Below are 21,953 nucleotides of genomic sequence, written 5' to 3'. Positions count from 1 at the left end.
GACCACTTTAGGGGTGCCTGGGTGGCTCAGTCGATTGAGCCTCCAGCTCCTGATTTCAGCTGTGGTCCTGAATTCAGGATCATGAGGACAGGCCCACATCAGGCTCTGTGCTCGGCTCCATGCTCAGCTTGGTGTCTGCTTGGGATTCTCTTCTTCTCCCACTGCACCTTCCCCTGCTCACATTTTCTAAATAAATAGATAGATGGTAGATAGATAGATAGATAGATAGATAGATAGATAGATAGATAGATGATAGATAGATGATAGATAGATAGAATCTTTAAAAAAGAAACATCCTACTTTAAGCTAAACTTGTACCATTTGCCCCCTCAGAAATTTCTCAATTCAATAAGCAACTTGTGATCTTCATTCTGATTTGTAATAATAATTATATGGCCCCTCGTCTTGCTGCCCCAGGTTGGGAGCCTCATTCTAAAGCATCATCTATTTCATCTTCTTATGTGTATATCAAGCAGTTGTCAGTAGTCAGCTGACTTGGGGAGTTGTCATTCTGCTTCTCACTTCACTCCAGGATTGACTTTTAGAAAATATCAAAGTAATTTCCCCAGACTGAAAAGAATGACAATAGGACAGAAAAGAATTATAACGATGCACATAATGTTAGCAGAATTCAGTTGCTGCCAAATATTAATGAAGATATATCACTTTATAATTAGCCATGCCAGTTTAGACACATCATTGTCTAACCCAATATGGAAACTTCTATAATTCTGATTATCCCAAACTGATGACATTGAAAATGTATTTGACTGAGCTTAAAATTTCAAGTTTTGACATGTCTTCATCTGAACATTTAAGAGTTACCTAAAAACAAGTCAGAAAATGTAAAAGTTATTATCAAGAGGTGTTAAGCATTCTTTAAGGGTCTCTCATATTTCTGCACTTCTTGTGAGCAGAAGCACTGAATATCTATTGTTCAGACTATCTTTTCAGGGATTTTGGAGAGTGAACAGCTATGGTAAATAGAGATAATGTTTCTCTTGCAAATGATAAGTATCTTATTGTCCATTATAAGAGGTGGTGATTTCCGTAAGTTCAGGGTTTCTCTCCTATAAACCAGCCTACTATGTAAACAGGTATTACCTAGTCCTATCCACATAATATTGTGGGAATAGTGGCTCAAGAAACCTATCTTAAAAATGCCGATCTTCTGGCCACCACTATTGCTGTGGTTAATAAATGGTCCTTTATCTTGAATCTAGGAGTCCTGTATTTTCTGAAATTTCAAATCCTTAAAATTTCTTGAGAATAAGAAATAGTCTGTTGAAGTTGCTATATTGATTCCAGGTTACAATGAATCATTTACGTTTTTCTAGAGCGGGAGTCACACCACCAGTTGCTACCAAACATGTCATTGTAATGAAAGCAGGCTTTTCCTTAAAGTACTTCTTTTAAGATTTATTTATTTACTTTAGAGACACAGCGTGCACACATGCTATTTACCTAAATTTAGCCAACCTTAAAATGATCAATAAATTTCAGTCCTTTTCTATATCCATATACTTTAAAGGTAAAGATTTCCTTCATAAGAAATTCATGAAATTTTAGAATTGGGCAGGATATGAAAGATATCTAATATAAATTTCTACTTTTAGGAAAAGGTAATGAAGCCCAAAGACATAATATGACACCACTTCTTTTTACCATGATGTACCTTCTCTAGATCTAGATCTAGCCTACAGCATGCAAAGAAAAGTTAAACAAAAAATCATGAGAATAGTTTTTCAAAAAATGTGTCACTTAAAAAAATACTTTTTCTTTAGGAATTATCTATTTCATCTTAATAGCACAATGGGGAAGCATTTCGATATAGTTTTATTAAATATTTTAAATAAATAATTTGTAAATATGTGGAAATTTAATTCTATTTGAGATTTAGTTTTTCATTTTGTTTTACGCACTCCGTTTTATATATGACAATTAATCACAGGCTTCTTTAGATTTCGTTTCCTTAAATATGCTGCTTATTCAACCCAAATCCCTAGGACACGTTCTCTGATATAATAAAAACTGAGAATATTATATAAGAAAACTTAACTATAATAAAAACATCCTATAAGAAAAACATCCTAATTTCTTGGTTAATAAAACAAATGACCTGTATTTTCGAGATTTGTCACTCTAAAAAAAGTAGTCATGAATAGGAGCAGTTAGCCATACTAATGCTAAAATTTGCCATCCAATAAAAATACAGAGTACTTATTATGTGCTAGGCAATATTTTGAATTCTCTATATACAAACTGATTTAAACCTACCAACAACCTGTGAGGTAGACACTATTATCTTGTATTTACGAATAAGAAAGCTAAGGCATGGAACATGTATAGAATTTGACCATAATCACAGACTTAGTAAGTGGTATAGCCAAGGAATTAAACCCACAATGTCGGGAACCCTGGGTGGCGCAGCGGTTTAGCGCCTGCCTTTGGCCCAGGGCGCGATCCTGGAGACCCGGGATCGAGTCCCACATCGGGCTCCCGGTGCATGGAGCCTGCTTCTCCCTCTCCCTCTGCCTATGTCTCTGCCTCTCTCTCTGTGACTATCATAAATAAATAAATAAATAAATTAAAAAAAAAAAACCCACAATGTCTGCCACCAAACAGTAGGAAACAGTATATACTAAAACAGTATGTTACTCTGTATACTAAACCACTATGAAATACAAATGCAATTGTATTGTTTTCAAATTTGCACCCAGATTCATCTCTTTATACAAATATAGACAAACACAGGGTACCAGTCTCCAATAAATCATCCCCTAATTATCCCTTTGAAATTCTTATTACTTTAATCTATGCTCTTAACCTTAATTTATAATAATCTGGTAGCTGTGTGTAGGATTGGTAAGTAAAAAGCCAGTATCATTAGGATGCAGAGTCTAGGGCAAAATAAAAATTGACATGCAGTTATGGATCTAATCACATTCATTAATAATCAAGTTATATATATATATATATATATATATATACACCATCCACCCAGTCCCACATACAGACTTGTCCATAGTCTATTCAGAACTGCCACTTCACATCATAGTGAAACATGAAGCAAATTTAGTGGTACATTCAAAGGCATATATTCAAAGAAGTATTATTTTCACAACGATATATAAAAAGTCAAGAAGCCTACTTTCTACTTACCATGTTACTTCTGTACATTCTTGACAGCCTATTTTATCAAATGATGCTCAGGCCCAGAAATTTCCTTCTCCTTGCAAAACAACAACAACAACAAAACACTAATTAAAATGGTGGTAGGTAGAAACTTGCTCAATCTATCACAGTCCAAAAGCCAGGACCTCATACAATAGGAAAATATGGGGCCATTGCTAATGAGAGGAGGATAAACACCATCACTACTATTTTACAACTTATTGGAAGTATTAATGTTAATTCCATTAAGGAAAAAAAGGCACTTATGGCATATGAATTGGAAAATTTTCTCAATGCTTTCTCTTGCTTACTAACATAAGTATTACATAATGTTTATGATGTATACCTGAAAATCCCAAGAAAATCAATGGAAAAACAAGCACAAACAGTAAGATAACTTAGTAAGGTAACACAATATACAATTAACACACAGAAATCAATTGACTTTATTAAAACAACCACCATTTAAATAACATAATGGAAAGTAAAATCCCATTTAGCATAGCAACTAAAAATATAAAGTAGTAGAAATATACTTAAGAAATATTAAAGGCTCTATAAAGAAAAAATTATCAAAACACTTCCAAAATAAACAAATACAGACTTGAACAAAGGGAAGGCATGTTCTGGAGATATTTCATGAAGAGGAAGACTCAATATCAGAAAGATGTCAGTTTTTTCTGTGTTGATTCATGAATTTAATTCCATTTAAATTATCAACATCTCTCTTCCTAGAGCTCATGAAATTCATTCAAAAGTCCACATGAAAAAATAAGCAAGCAAAAATAGGACAGGAAAATCCTAAAATATAGGTGCTATGGCAGGGCAGGCGGGCAGAAGGATGAAGATTAGCTAACTCTACTAGATTCAAAATATTATCAAGCCTCAAAAATTAAAGTAACATGGTATTGGCATATGAATAATCAGACTGACCATGAAACAAAATTGAATGTCCAGAAATAGAAAAAGTACACATAGAAATTTAAACATAAAAGCAGCATTTCAAGGTGCATCTTGATGGCTTGGTCAGTTAAGTATCTGCCTTCCATTCAGGTCATCATCTCAGGGTCCTGGGATCAAGCCCCACATTGAACCCTGCGTTGGGCTCCTCCCTTGGCAGGGAGTCTGCTTGTCCCTTTCCTCTGCCCCTTCCCCTGTTCATTCTCTCTCTCTCTCTCTCTCTCTCAAATAAATAAATAAATAAATAAATAAATAAATAAAATCTTTATTTTTTAAAAAATAAAGCATTTTGGGGTGCCTGGGTGGCTCAGTAGTTGAGCATCTGCCTTTGGCTCAGGGCATGATCCTGGAGATGCAGGATCGAGTCCCACATCCTACTCCGCGCCTGTAACCTGTTTCTCCTTCTGCCTTTCTCTCTCTCTCTCTCTCTCTCTCTGTGTCTCTCTCTCATGAATAAATAAATAAAATATTTTTTAAAAATAATAATAATAATAAATAAAAATAAATCAAAAGGCAGTATTTCATATAATCAGAAAATATATGTAAGCAGTTCTGCTGTAACAGAAAGTACATGTTCCTAAAAATCTCCCCATTATGCAAAATCACACAATAAAAAATATGACAGAATTCAACACTCAAAAAACTTCATCAGTGACATAAAAAAGACAGGAATTTAATTTTTAAAAGTATAGCACAATTTTGTAAATGCTTAATGGTTAAGAAATATATAAACACTGTAATGAAAATGGCACTCAACCTTGAAAATGACCTGGAGTTGGCTTGTAGGAAGGGGTGCCATCTATAAGTCACTATGAAATAGATAGACAATTATCCATTTCACAGCCTTAAATACTTAAATAGCCTGTTTTTTCTGCCTTTGAGATGGGCATGCATTTTTAATAGGTACCTGTTTCATCAAAACTGCAATGTGATGCATCGTATAGCCTACTTTCAGCTAATATCTGCTTCATTGCTGGAAATTCTTTTGTGGCTTTCCTTTTTGTACCCTTGGCTTTGCCAGACAGCAAAAGACTTTGAAACTGTAGTGACGTTTCAAATCACCAAACTAACAGTCCTAAATAAGAAGAAATCAGTTCTTCAGGATTTGGAAATGTCTGCATAAGGCCTCATTTGTAGATGATCTTTTTTTCTTTGATTGTGAGAAAAGTTTTAGGCAACACAGTTTAGTCTTCAATCTGTATTCCATAGTCTTTGCGTTGTTTCCATTTCTTTAAAATGTTATTGTTATTGACCTCACAGCACTTGACGTTGTTCAGGCCATAGGTGTTTCTTTTATATTTGTAGAGTCTCTGATTGTCTGCAATGTAAATTCCTTCATGTCTTTTGCTTGGAAGGAATGGCATGCTTTCTCATTTCTTTGAAAATCTTTACTATTTCAGGTTTTATAGCTTTCCTCTTCTATACACTGCTTGACATTTTGGAACCGGGATGCTTAGACATGTTTGGGATGTAGAATGAATGGTTCTGGTTTTTTGTAACACAGAAAGTTTACAAATGTGTGAAGTAGTACCAAAACACAACCTTGTAAGGTAAAATGTGGTGAACTAAGGTAGCTGGTAGACAGCTGAGGGGTATGTGTATATACATGCATATTATGTATTCCTTAATAGTGTAGTTCAGATCATCTAGGTAATTTTCCAGATGCATTTAGTATTGCCTGCACACAGAACTGTTCATTAGCAAATGTAAAAATTACTGTTATGTTTACAGTGTTCCCTAATATATCAATTACATTGGAACAACTTGTGTCTTCAAAACAAGCGCTACAGTAGAACTGGCTGCACTTTCTAAATATGGATAAATAAAAACGGAGTCCACAAAGATAAACTCCAAATAGATCAAACATCTTACTGTTAAAAAAATGGAACTATACAATTTCGCGAAGAAGACAAGTAAAAAACCAGAAGAATTTCTATATATCCTAGGAGTGGAGAAGTTTTCTAATAACACTAACTCAAAATCTAGAAACAATAAACAAAAGAAAATTGACAAGTTTGACATTATTCAAATTTTTAAAATAAGCCCTACATCCAACATGGGACTTGAACTCACAGCTCAGAGGTCGAGTCGCATCCTCTGCAGACTGAGCCAGCCAGACACCCCTTATGTTATCCAAATTTTTAATTGTGACTCAAAAATTAAGTCGATGAAAAAAAATAAAGAGGGAAAAAGGCTTGCAACTTTTCACTGACCAAGGGCTTAACTACTTTCTAGATAAAGACCTGAAGAACAAAAAAAAAGAGAGAGAGAGAGAGAGAGAGAAACAACCAAATAAAAAAACAGACAAAAGACACAATCAGCGTAGAAAAAGTGAACTGAATGAAACACAAATGGCCCTTAAATATATAAGAATATGCTGGACCTGATTCATAACAAGAAAAATGCAATTAAGACACCACCTCTAAAAAAAAAAAAAAAAAAAAAAAAAAGACACCACCTCTAACTCTCAGATTGGCGACCAAAGTATAACAACACCTTCTACTGGCAAGGCTTTGAGCAAATGGCTGATGACAATGCAAAATGGTACAACAGAGAATCAATTTACAATATTTTTTAAAGTTTTATACACACACACACACACACACACACACATATATATGACAAACCAAAATTATTTCTAAAACTGCATTCCAAAGTTAAACTGGCAAAAAATTAAGGCAAATGGTTTGATACACTCACGTAATATATATGTTACATATTAAATATTATATATTTTATTTTCTGACCAATATAGACTGCTAATTAAATATATGAGAAAAATAAACTATCTAGAGATTTAAGCTAAACAATTCTAACTAGGAAAAACTCATTATTTTTTATTTTGCTTTAAAGTAGACTACAGGGGCACCTGGGTGGCTCAATGGTTGAGTGTCTGCCTCCGGCTCAGGGCATGACCCTGGGGCCTGGGATGGAGTCCCGCATCGGGCTCCCTACATGGAGCCTGCTTCTCCCTCTGCCTGTGTCTCTGCCTCTTTCTGTGTCTCTCATGAATAAAGAAATACAATCTTTAAAAAATTAAAATAAAGTAGACTACAAACCCAACCTGGAAACTCTTATGTAAGTAATCAGGTCAAGGACTTCAAGGATGGCTTTCCTGAAGTAGGGATCTTTCTAATTTTTTAAAATGCAAAACATGTCATTTTTGATCAGCCATATAAATATTAAAATCATGATTTGTTAAATGACATATCAGAGAGGATATATCTGTGTCACCTATGTACACATAAAACTCAGAGAGAGAGAGAATATATATCCAGAAACTAACTTTGTAAAACCTTGGCTATCAAAAAGAGAGGTTTCAGTGTTTACTGAGACATATATTAGAGAAATAAAATAATCCCTACTGACTATTTTGTTGCTTTGTGTTTGACAAAAAGGACATTTTTTGCTTCTGAATTTCACTGAAGTTTTTAGTAAATCAGCTAAGGAGATACTTACATGCTTTGTATAATATGCTTATGTAATACTCCTCTCCTGTTCTCATTATTGAAGACAATTCCTCCATGGACTCTCCTTTCCTTAATTATTTCAATGGAAGCAAAACTGACTTTAGAGACAAACTTGGAATTAAAATTTGGCTTAACATGTTAAGAGCTGGGTCACCTTGTGCATGATAACGTCCCCAAAATTCAGCCTCCTCATCTATAAATTGTTACCAATCATAGCACTTGCTATTATTAAAAGGCCTGTTAAAAGCCGGGACGTGGAAGGCGCTTCTTGAATGCTAATCTCCGTGTCCTGTCTGCCCATCCTCTGAATCTACCCTTCCCTTTCTCACGAAGGCCTCTGTGTTTAGGGCCTACACTCTCAGGACTCACCTAAGCCAAAGTATTAGATCAGTAAAATTGATCTCCTGAGGTACTTTTGCCTTCTTGATGGTACACTTTTCTCCCCATCCTAAGTATCCAATTTATTTTTCCTCCTCTCCACTTCCCTAACCGTCTCCTCTGTTGTAATTGACAAATGAAGCTGAATATATTGCCCCTGCCAAGACAATTTGCATTTTAATGAGACACAAAATCTATTCCATTAGTCACTGGAGCAATCTTAATCATCATATATCATATAATGATTCTGTGATAGATAATGAGCTTGATTTGAACCGATCTGAACCTGATTTAACTGGCCTTAGCAACCTGATTTTCTAGAGGAACTAAAAAAGATTCTCCATACTCTTCCTTTCCTTGCTCTTCTCTATATATGTGTATGGACTAGAAAATTCGCTGAGTACTCCAGAAGGTATCTGCAAACTGAGGTGAGAATTGACCTAAAATGCACCTTCCAAATATGCCAACAATACCCAAAAGAGAAAAACATCAATTAATACAATGACCTGGTGTTTCTTCTTTAATCTGCTAAAATAAGGATTTATATTAATAGATTTCCAAATGTTAAACTGTCTAGCAACCCTGAAAATCAGTAGTCACACAATCTTAATGATACAGGCAGCCCCGGTAGCTCGGCGGTTTAAGTGCCACCTACAGCCCGGGGTATGATCCTGGAGACCTGGGATCGAGTCCCACATCAGGCTCCCTGCATGGAACGTGCTTCTCCCTCTCCCTCTCTCTCTCTCTCTGTCTCTCATGAATAAATAAATAAAATCTTAAAAAAAAAATCTTAATGATACAATGGGCTCAAACGGATGCTGTGCATGTAGTAGTCTTGTGTTGTGTCCAGAGGACACTTAGTTCGAGGAACACACAGCTTTTACAGCAAGCAGTGAGCAAGTCTGCTCTTCATCCAGAGGAGAGCGTATCTCATCCTCTCACCTATTTGATGTAAACAATCCTGGCAAATGTGCCAGGTGAAAGAGCAATCAGGGTCTTACAGTCTGGGTCTAAACGATGAGAGACATCTCTAGACAAGGGGAAGTCTTACATAGAGTTGTGTTGCTATAGCTGTTCCAAAAGTTACAGAGAGATTCGTCATTTGAGAATGTCAAAGGTCAAACTGCCCTAAACCTCAATCCCTCTAGACTACCAAGATGCCTGAAATTCCCACCGTGAGAGTCACTCCTACACTGTAAGTGATTGTGTCTCTAAAAAGCCTCTATTAAATAAGAATGGAGGGACGGTGGTTGGTGAGGGTCATGAAGGCAATAGTACTCATCAGTCCAATGAAAGGATTGCAGGCCTTGGAGTCTGACACATCTCGGTTTGAATGTTGGCTCACTTGCTACCTATGTGAACTTAGGAATTGCTTGACATATCTGAACGTCAGGCTCCTTACCTACAAATAGGATTCTAATCTTTATGGTATTCTTTTGAAGACTATTTGTGATAATTTGGGAAAGTAAGGGCTCCAGACCCTCCTTCAGCCATGTTTCCACAAGAGCAGGTCTTTTCTACACCCGTCCCTCATCAGGACGGGAGGAGTGGGTAACCTGATTGGTTTACAGGAAGGCAGCTCTTCATTGATCAGTTATAACCAAAAGGCAAGACGACATTGCCATTCAGACTGGAGACTGCCTCTTGTCCTCCAGAGTCCTGCTCTCTTACCCAGTGGGCACCTGTGCTTTTAATCTTTACATAATAGGCAGACCAAGAGGGCCTGCTTTCTCCACTCCAGCTTCCCACCTGTCAGCAAGTAAATAAATGACGGACGTATGCATTCCAAAGTCCAGGTTTGGAAGGAACTTGGAGGTGTTTCACACCTTTTAATCCAGCTTTACCAGTAACATGACTGAAGTCTTGAGTCCTATTACACTCAGGTCTTTGATGCTCTGTTGACCAGAACCATGGAGGGAAAAAAAGAGGGGTACAATTGAGGAAACAAACCCTACTGTGTAGCTCCAACAATAATAAATGTGAAAATGGAAATACTGTGCTTGGAGCCAAGTAGGCACTCAACAAATACGAGTTTCTCTTCTTCTGCTTAAAGAATTTATCAAGTTGAAAATATGTTATTTTCTGTTAAAGTACTCTAATGCATCAGAAGAGTGGCAAAGGCAGCTTTTCCTCCTAGAAACAGTACTGCTAAGTGGTTATCATCTGAGACAGAATGCAATTCTCATATACCTGTCGTGTACGTCCTGATGCCATTCCCAAAATACAGCTTCTCTGAACAACCTTCAGACACTAAGTTTTAGAGATCTAATTGGATTTTTATTAGGAGAAAGTGATCCTTTGTCCCCTACTAAAAATGTCTTGTGGCACTATACTCTAAATATACCCAGGACCTTAAAATCCAACTCTTGAGAATCTATTGTAAGGTTAAAAAAAAAATCTAGAACAGCAAAGGTTTTATGCAGAATGATACACCAGCATTCTTTATATTAGCAAAGGGAAATCTGGAAACAAGTTTAAAAACTGAAAATAACCTTAAAGTGACTCGTTAAATAACTTATGTTGAATCCACTTAGTGAAATATTTATACACTACACTATCATTAAATATATTTATAAGGATTATGCTATGACACTAACAACATTTATATTTATATTTATATTATTTATATTCTCGAGCAGAAAGAACAGAATAAAATTTTTTTCAAAACTTTTACAGATTTGTAAAAACTAAATGATACCCAGAAGAGTGTCATCATAATGGGGCAGGGGATAGATGAACAATTTTTCTTTCTCTATTCCTTTTTATGCCTATGCTTATCCTGTAAAAATATGTTTCCTTTTAAAGTCCAGAGACATTTGCACACAGTGAGCACATAACCTACCCCATTACCAAAGCAAAGAGATAAAACTGCTGGGCTATGACTTCATCTCCCCTTTAAGGCTGTTCTTACTGTTCATTTCAAGCTGATTTCATCTCTAAATATATCATGTGGGAGAACATGAGAACACAGTGTATTTGGCCCTGAGACCTCTACTTCCCAAGGAACCTCTTCAGACACTCGGCAATACTTACCATCCAACAGGAGGACCAGGCAGGAAGGTATTTCAGTTATTCTTAAGGATTAAAGGCTGTATGTCTATCCTTGGCGTAGCCCTTTATCAATAATAATGTCGCTGTCTTGATCCCTGCTTGAGTCAAATGTCTGCGATTATTCTTTTTTAGTTATAACTCGAGGACAGAGGGGTAAGTGGTGATATTCAGGCTCCAGCTCTTACCCTGAACCTTCACAAGGGAAACAGGGCTAGGAATTGGATTCAGCAGGATAACTAACACTACCAGACAAAACTCTGTACTATCCACTCTCCACATCAGGTGACAATTCACACTTTCTTTTCCCAGGAAGGAAATTAGTATGATCTGCTGATTGTTTCAGCAAACCACCGCCCCCACCACCACCACCGCCAAGGTACTGCCTTTTGGTAAATATACCAAATTCAGGACTGAATTTTTCTTACTTTTTTTTTTTTTAGTTTCTGAACATTGATCTTATCAGTTCCCTGAGGGGATAATAAAGTCCTAGTTGGTGCTTTTTTTTTTTTTTTTTTGACAAGAAACTGATTTAAAATCAAGAATACAGGTGTATGATTTTATATTGCATCATATTTGCTATCTGGTGAGTTAATTCATCTTCAAAAAAGCAAGAGAACATAGGAGGTTACTCAGAGTGCTTTTTGATGACAGTGATAGGCTCTTACGAGATATTTCCACTAAGCTAAAATAGCATGATGAAATACCACTCTCTGCTGTAAGAATGTTTCTGTAGAAAGAACGTTTGTTTTTTCCTTTGTTAACATCCGTAAATGTTTATTATGTACCATGCTTTTTGAAAACATGGCCTTTTATCATTCTCAAAACAATCTACGAAACCATCGTTATGACTATTTCACAGATGAGGAAGAAAGGGGTTAATCGCTTTGTTAATTGAAAGGGCACGGCTGGGATTCAAATCCGAGTCTGTCTCCTTCTCCTGTGATCTTGCTCTTGATCATGGTGCTCAGGCTGCTGGTCCTGCTGGCTCCATGTTTCTCCTTAAAAAAGGGGGGGATGGGACAAGACTTTATTCTCCAACTCTCTCTTCTCATGAGGAAAACTACTTTTCTTTATCACCATCCTATCACTCTTCTTAACAACACAAGTTCTTTTATAGGAAGTCACATTTCCCGAGAACAAAAATTAGTGGCTAACTCAGGTTGGCTGCGCTGAGGGGATACCTTACTCTCATGACTTAGCGGTCTCCAAAATACAACATGTGGCAAATTAGTTCTGGGGAATTTTCCCAGTAAAAAAAAAAAAAAAAAAAAGTTATCCATGGAATACATACCCTCATTAGTTTTCATTAAAGGAAAAACTCCTTTAATGAAAAACTCTCCTGACACTAGTACTGTGTTTACTCTCGGCCCAGTTTTAGTTATATCTTATTTCATTCTAAAAGTGAAAGCGTGCTTATCTTTTAAACCTGTGCCCAAAAGACAAACAGTGCTAGACTGGTCTGAGATTACCTATTCACTTTCACTGTCTTGTGATTCTAGGCCCCCGTCAAAGATATGACAAAGGAGATGCAATCTCCAGGGTGTGATCAAAGAACAGAACTTTTATTCCAGCAAGGGTAACTGGCCAAGACAATTCTAATAAGACCAATTCCAATTACTGCTTAGGAGATTCTTGCATTTTATGTTAACACTCACTTAAAGACTACAAAGAAATAAGCAAAATCTAAGCAAAACTCAATTAAATTTGGGGCTCTAGAGTCTAGGTTTCTCTAAAGAATCCAATATAGAATTAATGTGAGAGATACATTAGCATGCGTGGTGAGTAATAATTTATTCATATGAATATTTATTGGACGTATACAATATGCAAAATACCATACTGCTTTTAGTGAGAGATGCAAAGATGAACGGTATGTTCTCTGGTCTTACGAGCTTGCACTGTAGTGAGGGAGAGGAAATGTGCACAGGAGGTTAAGTGTGATGCACATCATAAAATATGTGCAAAGAATTAAAGATGAGGTCAGAGGAAATAGATACTCATTGTCTTATTTTTCATAATTATAAAAGCTATAAAAATATTTCTGAATAAGGAAATAAATAAGGAATTGGTATTAAATCAGAGAAATAATTTTAAAAGCTATTTTCCTTTTTTTAAGATTTTATTTATTTATCTGATGGAGAGAGAGAGCGCACACAAGCAGGGAGAATGGCAGGAAGAGGGAGAGGGAGAAGCAGAGTCCCTGCTGGAGGTGGTGTTCAATCTCAGGACCCTGGGATCGTGACCTGAGACGAAGGCAGATGCCTAACTGACTGAGCCACCCAGGCATCCTAAAAGCTAATTTTAAAGTAATTTTCTTAGTTAGATTTATCTTAACTTATTTTCATATGCCATCTTAATAATTTTTACTTTGAATCAGCCTAAACTCTTTAGAGCAGCATGGCTGGTGTTACTCACCTGCTACTATTGATGTAACTGGTTTAAATTGAAGTCCTATCCTGTTGAAAATAAAGTAAGTAGATAGTTAAAATATATCAGTTTGGATTTGCGTGAACTATTCACTCTCTCCCTTGTGATCTTTCAGATATAGGAAAGTCACACAAAGTACTTTCTTGAAGCATAACTATTACTTTTTAAGATTTCAAGTTATAATGGCAAATAGAGATGAAAGTTAATGACATGAAACTGTTCATGTACTTTAAGCCAATTGTTAAAGCAGAATTGAACCAACCAAACTGTTCTAGACAGACAGTGAAAACAAGATAGAATTTCTTTAAAGGAGGGGGTGTGGGAAAATATTTCAGGATAGATATTACATGTTATGTAAAAAAAGTCCTACTTGACATTTAGTCTTTTTTTGGGCGGGGAGGGGTCTTTATATCTAATAGCTCTTCAGACCCCAGTGGCAATTTATTTTTAAGTTCCTTTCAGACTAATTCCAATTTACATTCTGGAAGAAACAGGCCCATCTTTATTCATTAATTTTTTCAGCCTTTGAAAGGTCAGTGACTCTCCGTGCTGCTAAAAGATCTCTGATTACAATGCTTTGATGAGCAGAGGGAACATTTAGAATTTCTGATTCTGATCAGAGAGCTGAAACGATCTGAGAGAAAAGAGAAGGAATCCTAAAACTGCTAAGCAGAACTTAACTCTTAGGTGGGGTCAAATTCATTTCTCCATTCTACAAAAATGTATTTATTAAATGACTATTATGGTCCAGACCTCCCTCAGTGTAAAATGTAAGGAGACACATCACAAAAAGAATTGAAAGGCCTGGCCTGTGCACTAATGAGGCTGGTCCAGGAATCCCAACTCTACAAACTTTGTCTTGAACAAATCATTTCCAAACCTACAGGTCCTTACCCATGAATAAGTCAATTATGCGTAGCTCTAAACTGTAAGGATTAAAAACAAAAGACAAAGTGGCTAATAGAATGTCTGACGTATTATAGACCACCCATGGATGGTAAGGTTCTAGCCCTGGTCAGTTCTTGTTGTCCTGGTTACATGAATGTAGGAGTTACAGGAGAAATGTTACCAGTTACAAAACTTCAGGTCTTTGAAGCTTACTCTTTGTACTCTTATCTCCTCATACCTTATCAAGGAATTTTGCCTCTCAGGTCACCAAATTGCTACAAGTATTCAGGACTCTAAAAATTCAGGATCCAAGGTAATTGATTTAGCAGTGAATCTAGAAAGTGGGGAGAGGAAGGAGGCATGGGCCACATGAACTAGAAATGGAGTTGAGGTCATTAAAACGAGTAAAATCGTTAAGTAAAAATCCACGTGCACAATTTCTGGGATAGAATAAGAGTAGGAAGTTTCCTTGGCAATTGGATTGATTGGTGGTTCTCAAACTCTTGTCTCAAGACCCTTTTACATACTTAAAATTATTGAGGACTTCAAAGATCTTTTTGTGAGTCCATCATGCCTACTGATATTTACCACATTAGAAATTACACTAGGAAACTTAAAATATTTATTAATTCATTTAAAATATAATAAACCCATTACATATTAACATGTCTATGAAATTTTTCCCTAAAGAAAATTAATCGGAAAGATGACAATACCTTATATTCCTGTCTAATGTCTGGCCCTTAGAAATGAGGGCTGGATTTTTATACCTGTTTCTATATTTAGCCTACTGTAGATATGATACATTGTGTAGCTTATGGAAAACTTCACTGGATACTTGTAACAGAATAAGAGTAAACAAAGCATAATTAATAACTCACTATTATGAAAATCATTTATAGACAATTTACATCTTCCTATTAGGAAAATAGTTTATAAATAATTAACATGTCATATTATCATGGAAATAATATGATAATATTATATATATTGACCTCTTGGATATATGGAAAGAGTTTGGGGTCCCCAAGAGTCCCTAGATCATACTTCATGTTCTGATGATTAATTGAAGTATTTAAAGATTTTTTTTTTCCTTCAAGTATGTCCTAGAGAATATGGCAAACTACAGCCTGGTAGTTTTCTTGCTTTTGCTACTGTCAAATTGATGAAGCAAAAGTAAAATCAAATAAAAGTTTCAGTGTTTACCTTGAAGAGTTCAGAAAAAAATGCAAAATCTCCAATTATCTTCAGGACCAAATATCATGTATAATAATTTTTCAAACAAAAATTCTATGAAGTCTTGCCCACTGGAAAGATGCCTTTTTTTCCCCCAGGATACTTTGGCAACTTATTTTACCTAATTATTAGTGGGTGGCGCATTTTGCTGGCTCACTGAGATTTTTACAAATTGAACAAAAACAGTAATAATGGAAACAGAAGGATAGGCCTAGTGAGAGCATGTTTGTTGCCACCAATTTGGTGACAATCTGCCCTTTAGTTGTATAAATTTTAAAAAGAAGTTACTCAACTAATTAAAGAGGATATTTTTACAAGGAGTAGATTAGGTCTTTGGGATAGAAATTTATCTTGATGAGGACTAAGTCTTCAAATGAAAAATGTCTGACAATAGAATTAAACAGTTATATTTAACTGCAGAATTATTGCTGATTCCATTATTATGCTACAAAATGTTCTTATAAATGGAATAAACTGCATTAAAGTATCCACTACTATTGAGAGGGAATATACCAAGTTTGTGTGCTTAGTTATGCCAACAGAATTGTTCAATCTAATACTTCTTGTTGAAAGTCTATTCTAAAAATTGGAACTCTTCCTTGGAGAACAGAATAGAAACCTATATCAAAATGTGAGAGGCTGGCTGTTAGGTATGAAAAATCCAAAATATATCATCATCAGGTTAGGCATTTGTATCTAGACAAACAGGAACAGTGATTCAGGTTGAAAAATCTGAAAGAGCCTTTCAGCGACCACTTTCTTCCCTGAAATCCTATTCCCTCACTTAGGGATAGAGAATTCTGTGCTACTGATTTAGCATCTTTACTCAACATGGAGGATGGTTTTTTGCATATTAGTGTGCAGATGAAGTTTTCACATTTTTATGTAATCTTAGCTTTGAATATATTAATTTGGGCAAGAGGCACATTCAGTTCTGGTTGGTGTTTCAAAATGTTGAGGAGAAAAATGAAATAACCCCTGGAAATAGCATTTAGTGAAAAAAAAAAAAAAACAACTCTTTTGGTATAAAATAAATTCATTAAGAAGGAGAGAGCCTTTAACTTGAAACTAGTTATGAGTAATATATTCCAAGGCGGCCAAAGTAACTTTTTCTGTTTGAAAAAGACAATCTAAGAAGCAATATGGTTAAAACACACACACACACACACACACACACACACACACACATACTCTTTTCTCATTCTCCTGTTCTAGTCACAGCATTTTAAAGGGCACATGGCTGCTAAAGCAAACAAAAGTTATAAAAACCAAATTGTTATTCCTCTTATCTACAGAATCTGATTAATTAAAGAGTCCAAGTACCTGTTAGCAATATAAGAAAGCCTGGGCCCTCAAAGTATTCCTATCCCACACTGGTGGTAACAAAGGAGTATGAAAGACTAAGCAGGGTTTATACTAGCAAAAGTTAAGAGACAATTTAGATTTCTCCTTAAAGCAGAATGAGGAAACCCAAAGATAAATTTGGAGGTGACAACAAAAGCTACTGCATAACAATTATTACGTGGCAGGCACTGTTCCTACACACATCACTTTGACAATGGGCCATTTACTTCTTCACAACAATTCCTTGACGTAAGCACTAATCGATTCTCCTTGTTACATCTAAATGATCCATAAGTCAAAGAAGAATTACAAGAAACATCAGAAAATATTTTGAACTGAGTGAGAATAAAAACACAATATATCAAAATTTATAGGATAAAAACTGTACTTAGAAAGAAATTGAAGGAGGAGGAGAGACCAAGGTGGTGACACATGAGGTTCCTGAACTTTCCTCCTCCCACAAATGGACCAAATATACAGCTACATACAGAAAAATTCCCTCTGAAATAAATCCAGAAACTACTGATGGACTCCTACACATTGGGAAAATGAGAGAGTAGTACCAACATCAAGATGGGCAAGAAAAGCTAAGACACATTGTCACCACAAGCCCTACCCTGGCCCCTACCCTGGCACAGCACCATGCAATCAGGGGGGATCGCCCAGTTTCCAGCTTCTCCCTGAGAAATGAGGAGTTTGGGCCATATATCTAGCATCCCGACTTTAAGACTTCCATCCAAGGGACAGGAGCTCAAGGCATGTGGCTCTTGAGGGTCAATGTGGCATGCCATCCGTAAATTCATGAGACTAGAAACAAAGCCACAGTTCTTAAAAGGTACATGAGCATGTGCTCACCACAGCTATCACTCACCACAGCTATCGTTGGTGCAGTCACTATGGAAAACAGTATGGAGGCTCCTGAAAAAAATTGAAAACAGAACTAACATTATTTAGCAATCCCATTTCTGAATTTATATGCAAAGGAAATAATTTTCTTCAAAAGATATACTCCCATGTTCATTTCAGCATTATTCACAATAGTCAAGGTATGGAAACAACCTGAGTGTCTGTCAGTGAATGAATGGATAAAGGAAATATGATACACACACACATACATATACAATGGAACATCATTTAGCCTTTGAAAAGGAGGAAATATTGCCATTTGCAATAACATGGGTGAACCTAGAGAACATTATGCTAAGTGAAATAAGCCAGACACAGAAAAACAAATAACTGCATTATATCACTTCTATGTAGAATTAAAAAAATTTTTTTTGAACTGTTAGATACAGAGAGTAGAATGGCAGTTGCCAGAACTGGGGAATGGAGATAATTGAGAGAGGCTGTTAGGTACAAACTTTCATTTATCAGATGGGTAAGTGACAATCTAATATATAATAGAGTGACGATAATTGATAATACTGCATTGTGTAGTTGAAATTTGCTAACAGAATAGAACCTATGCATTCACACACACAAAAAATTCGATAAATATATTAGGTGATAGATATGTTAATTAATTCAGTGGTGGGAATCCTTTCATAATGTATACATATACCAACAAATATATTACAACATTGTCTATGATATCTCAGAAAGCTGAAAGAAAAGGAAACTCCTAGCTTTAAGTGTTTATTCTAGAAAAAGAAATAAATCAATAATTTAGACTTCCATCTGAAGTTTGAGAAGCAAAAAAATTTTAAAAGCAATTTATTTTTTTTAAGATTTTATTTATTTATTCATGAGAGAGAGAGACAGAGACACAGGCAGAGACACAGGCAGAGGGAGAAGCAGGCTCCATGCCGAGAGCCTGACATGGGACTTGATCCTGGCACCCGGGATCAGGCCCTGGGCTGAAGGCGGCGCCTAACCACAGAGCCACCCGGGCTGCCCCACAGTGATTTCTATTATATAAAGAAAAAATAAAATTAATGTGTCTTTAAAATAAAGGAAAAGAATACACTTCCCAATTCATTCTATGATGCCGGCATTACCCCTGTGCAGAAGTGCAGACTCTAGAACCAGGCTCCCCAGGTTCAAGTTCCAGTTCTATCCGCACTAGCTGTCCAACCTTGGGCAAGTTAGTGACTTCTCTGTGCCTCACTTTCCCCTCTGTAAAACTTGCACAATAATATCTACCTCTGAGGATTTTGTAAGAATTAAACGGATTATTGTGTGAGAAGTACTTGCAATGTGCCTGGCTTATAGTTATCCTCTCATCTGTGTTAGCTATTTCCTGGTTTTCAATTTATTTTTTTTCTCTCTTTATCCTTAATAAGCTCACTCTTTTCACTTTTCCTTCTCAGTGGCCCCTCAGATGTGGTATAGAGGTTAATAGGAAAGGAGCCTTTCCTAGAAAGTCGAGGAACCGTGGAGAATAAGGTAAAAAGGAGATCGTCTTAGAGAGCTGTCACATTGGCTAACCATTCATAGGGCTTACTTTTCCTGCTTTGCTTTTCACATCCAAAAGGGTATGATATGTGCTCAAAATTTTGATATATATGTTTGCGTGCATGTGTTTCCCATTGTACTTTTTTACAAATGTGAATTTTTATTGAAGCTATCTTTTCCCTTTTCTACCCCTGTATATTGGATGTGTTGGGTTCCTCATAGTGGTACTCCCAGAACTCCCCTATGCTACTACTCATTCATTATAGGCCCATAACGTGCTAGGACTTATTCATTCAAGGCCCAACATAGTCCAGATGGAGCAGTACAAGACCTGTTTCCCCAGGAAATAGTGTGCACACAAAATGAGATAGAAGAACTGTCAATTATTAGTGGGAAAACTGGCAAGATCCAAATAAAGTCTGTAGTAGAGTTAATGGTGTCGTACCAAAGTTAAAACATGAGTTTCACAAATGGCCCATGATTATGTGAGGTATAAATCTCTGGGGAACCTAGATAAAGAATATATAAGAACTCTCTGTACTATCTTTGTGCCTTTTTTATAAATCAAAGTTATTCCAATTTTTTCAATAAAAAAATAAATAAAAATTTAAAAACTACTAGAACTTCCAACTTTTACTGACCAGAGGCTGGGAAGCACATAGAAGGATGAGTTCTATAAATATTTATACCAAGAGGTCTAGAATATGCAACTCAGTAGAGCCAAATTCACTTACATAAGTGCACTCCCCCTCAAGGACATCATGTTTAATATTTTGGCTTCAGTACCTGCTAATTGAAGCCTAGGTTAAATGATGGCTCTCGGTTAATGAAGTCAGAATGTCAGAACTTTCCTGGAATACTACAGGGGAAGCCGTCTAAAGGCTCAGGAAAAAAAGAGAAGTTGAAAGGGGATCTAGGATGGTCGACGTGCTCTGTCACTCCCAAACCGCCCCCTCAGAAGGATCAAAAGAACATTAACTTCACCAAAGTATTAATAAGTACACTGGGGTGAGGGTGGGGGGACGCCAGCAACCTTGAAGAGCTCTAACAGCTGGAAATACTGGTGGAGAACGTTGAGATAGAAATGAGTTGTTGATCTCGTTGAGAACAATAAGGTCCCAAAATTGTAGAGGCCAGACGGTAGGATTGAACTAGCAGGGATAGAAAGGTGTAATTACTATAGAGATGGATGAAAATCAGGTATTTTGACCTGCAGTGATCTGTAACAGTGGCTAATTGACTATCAGGTCCCAAGAAATATAAACAATAGGCAGGAATTAGGGGTACTGTTTGACATATATAGAAGGAAAACTTCTGGGGGTCTTGGGGGGCTCAGCGGTTGAACATCTGGCTTCAGCTCAGGGCATGATCCCGGGATTCTGGGATCAAGTCCCACATTGGGCTCCCCTGCATGGAGCCTGCTTCTCCCTCTGCCTGTGTCTCTGCCTCTCTTTCTGTGTCTCAAAAAAAAGAAAACCTCTGGATATGCTGGACAGAAAAATAAGTTACCTATGGTGGAGATTCACACTCTTGCTTAGCTCCCAGATAGAACCAACCCCTGAGGCCTCAAGTGAGGAAGAGACTTGCAACAGGAGAGCAGAAATATACTGAGTGTTCCCCCATGAGCCTGCCCCAGGCTACCAGGGCCCTTGTCCAGACTGACATAGCCCTTAGGAAAGGGAAACAACCAGACCTTCTGGGAATTTTTATACAGTAATTCTGAGTTTTTGTGGATCCCTAGAAACCTAAAATGCCACCATAATCCGCTAAGCAGAGTGGGGCTCACAGAGGGTAGCCTGAGTCTAATAGTAGCCCCAAGAGGACGAGCACCGTCCTATGGTTATTTCCCTGTCCTCGAATGTATGCTTTAGCTGGTCGTGCGTAGTAACTGGCAGCGTCCCAGCATTGCCTCCGTGAGGGGACCAGGGCTTTCATGCTAGCGAGGGCCAAACGGAAGCATTTGAAACTGCTCCCACAGACACGGAGCAAGTAAACCAAAAGTGAAGTTACATCTCGGGGTGAATTTTGACATAAAACCACTATTAAAGGCCTGAGACCTGCAGGGCTCTCATTTAACTTGCTCCCTTTGCTAAGGCAAAAGTCATGGGCCGTCGGGAGAATAAAATGGGAATGCCAAAGACAGATACATTTTCAAATATATTTTCTCAGCTGAAAAAAATCTAGCACAGTCTGGCACCTCATATGCAGTTAGTAATTAACCTGTTAAATGCTAGGTGTTTTACTTGTATATGAGAAAGCGAAGCAATTTGCATGTACCTGACACCACCCGGCACAGCACGTCTTTATTACCTTATGCCAGGACTATGTCAAAGATCTTACTGTCATAATAGAGTTTGGAAGGAATTCGATCATTCTGATAGGATCAGGTTCCCTCTTTAGGAAAAGACCGTCATACTGATCCATTGGATTGCAACTGGATCCATTGGATCATACTGGATCCATATGGATTGGAACAGAGAAGCAGAACGTACCAAGGCTTGCTAAGGCCTCCATGTGCCAGAGAACAGGAGATAAACTTCAGGACCCTGCCATACTGGTAAAGTTTCTAGAGGCCCAGTGGTCCGGGACATGTTAGAATATTTCTTTTTCAGTTGTGTAATGATATGAGTT

At 36.9% G+C, this 21,953-nt stretch overlaps 1 protein-coding gene and 2 long non-coding RNA genes across 4 annotated transcripts in view; 1 reads left to right on the top strand and 2 right to left on the bottom strand.

Annotated features, from left to right (window-relative positions):
* Positions 1-403: 403 nt before the first annotated feature.
* On the bottom strand, positions 404-11,375 carry LOC144304516 (uncharacterized). Of its 2 annotated transcripts, none has more exons than XR_013371469.1 (3): positions 11,016-11,375; positions 3,163-3,232; positions 404-570 (listed from the first exon to the last, which is right to left on the bottom strand). It is a non-coding gene; the product is annotated as an uncharacterized LOC144304516 (long non-coding RNA). The 2 variants fall into 2 exon arrangements; XR_013371468.1 differs by lacking the exon at positions 11,016-11,375 and adding an exon at positions 7,594-7,883.
* Positions 11,376-11,774: 399 nt separating this feature from the next.
* On the bottom strand, positions 11,775-14,487 carry LOC144304514 (uncharacterized). Its single transcript, XR_013371464.1, has 3 exons — positions 14,355-14,487; positions 13,449-13,489; positions 11,775-12,031 (listed from the first exon to the last, which is right to left on the bottom strand). It is a non-coding gene; the product is annotated as an uncharacterized LOC144304514 (long non-coding RNA).
* A 19-nt stretch (positions 14,488-14,506) lies between these two features.
* DNAJC10 (DnaJ heat shock protein family (Hsp40) member C10) overlaps positions 14,507-21,953 on the top strand; it is a 77,965-nt gene continuing 70,518 nt past the window's right edge. Inside the window, exons 1-2 of the mRNA XM_077883048.1 lie at positions 14,507-14,661; positions 19,238-19,313. The gene's annotated coding sequence lies outside the window, so the exon portion shown is untranslated. The remainder of the gene's footprint in view (positions 14,662-19,237; positions 19,314-21,953) is intronic.

The sequence above is a fragment of the Canis aureus genome, chromosome 34, assembly GCF_053574225.1.
Source record: "Canis aureus isolate CA01 chromosome 34, VMU_Caureus_v.1.0, whole genome shotgun sequence".
NCBI classification, from domain to species: Eukaryota; Metazoa; Chordata; class Mammalia; order Carnivora; family Canidae; genus Canis; species Canis aureus.
This window is presented reverse-complemented; position numbering and strand designations above follow the sequence as displayed.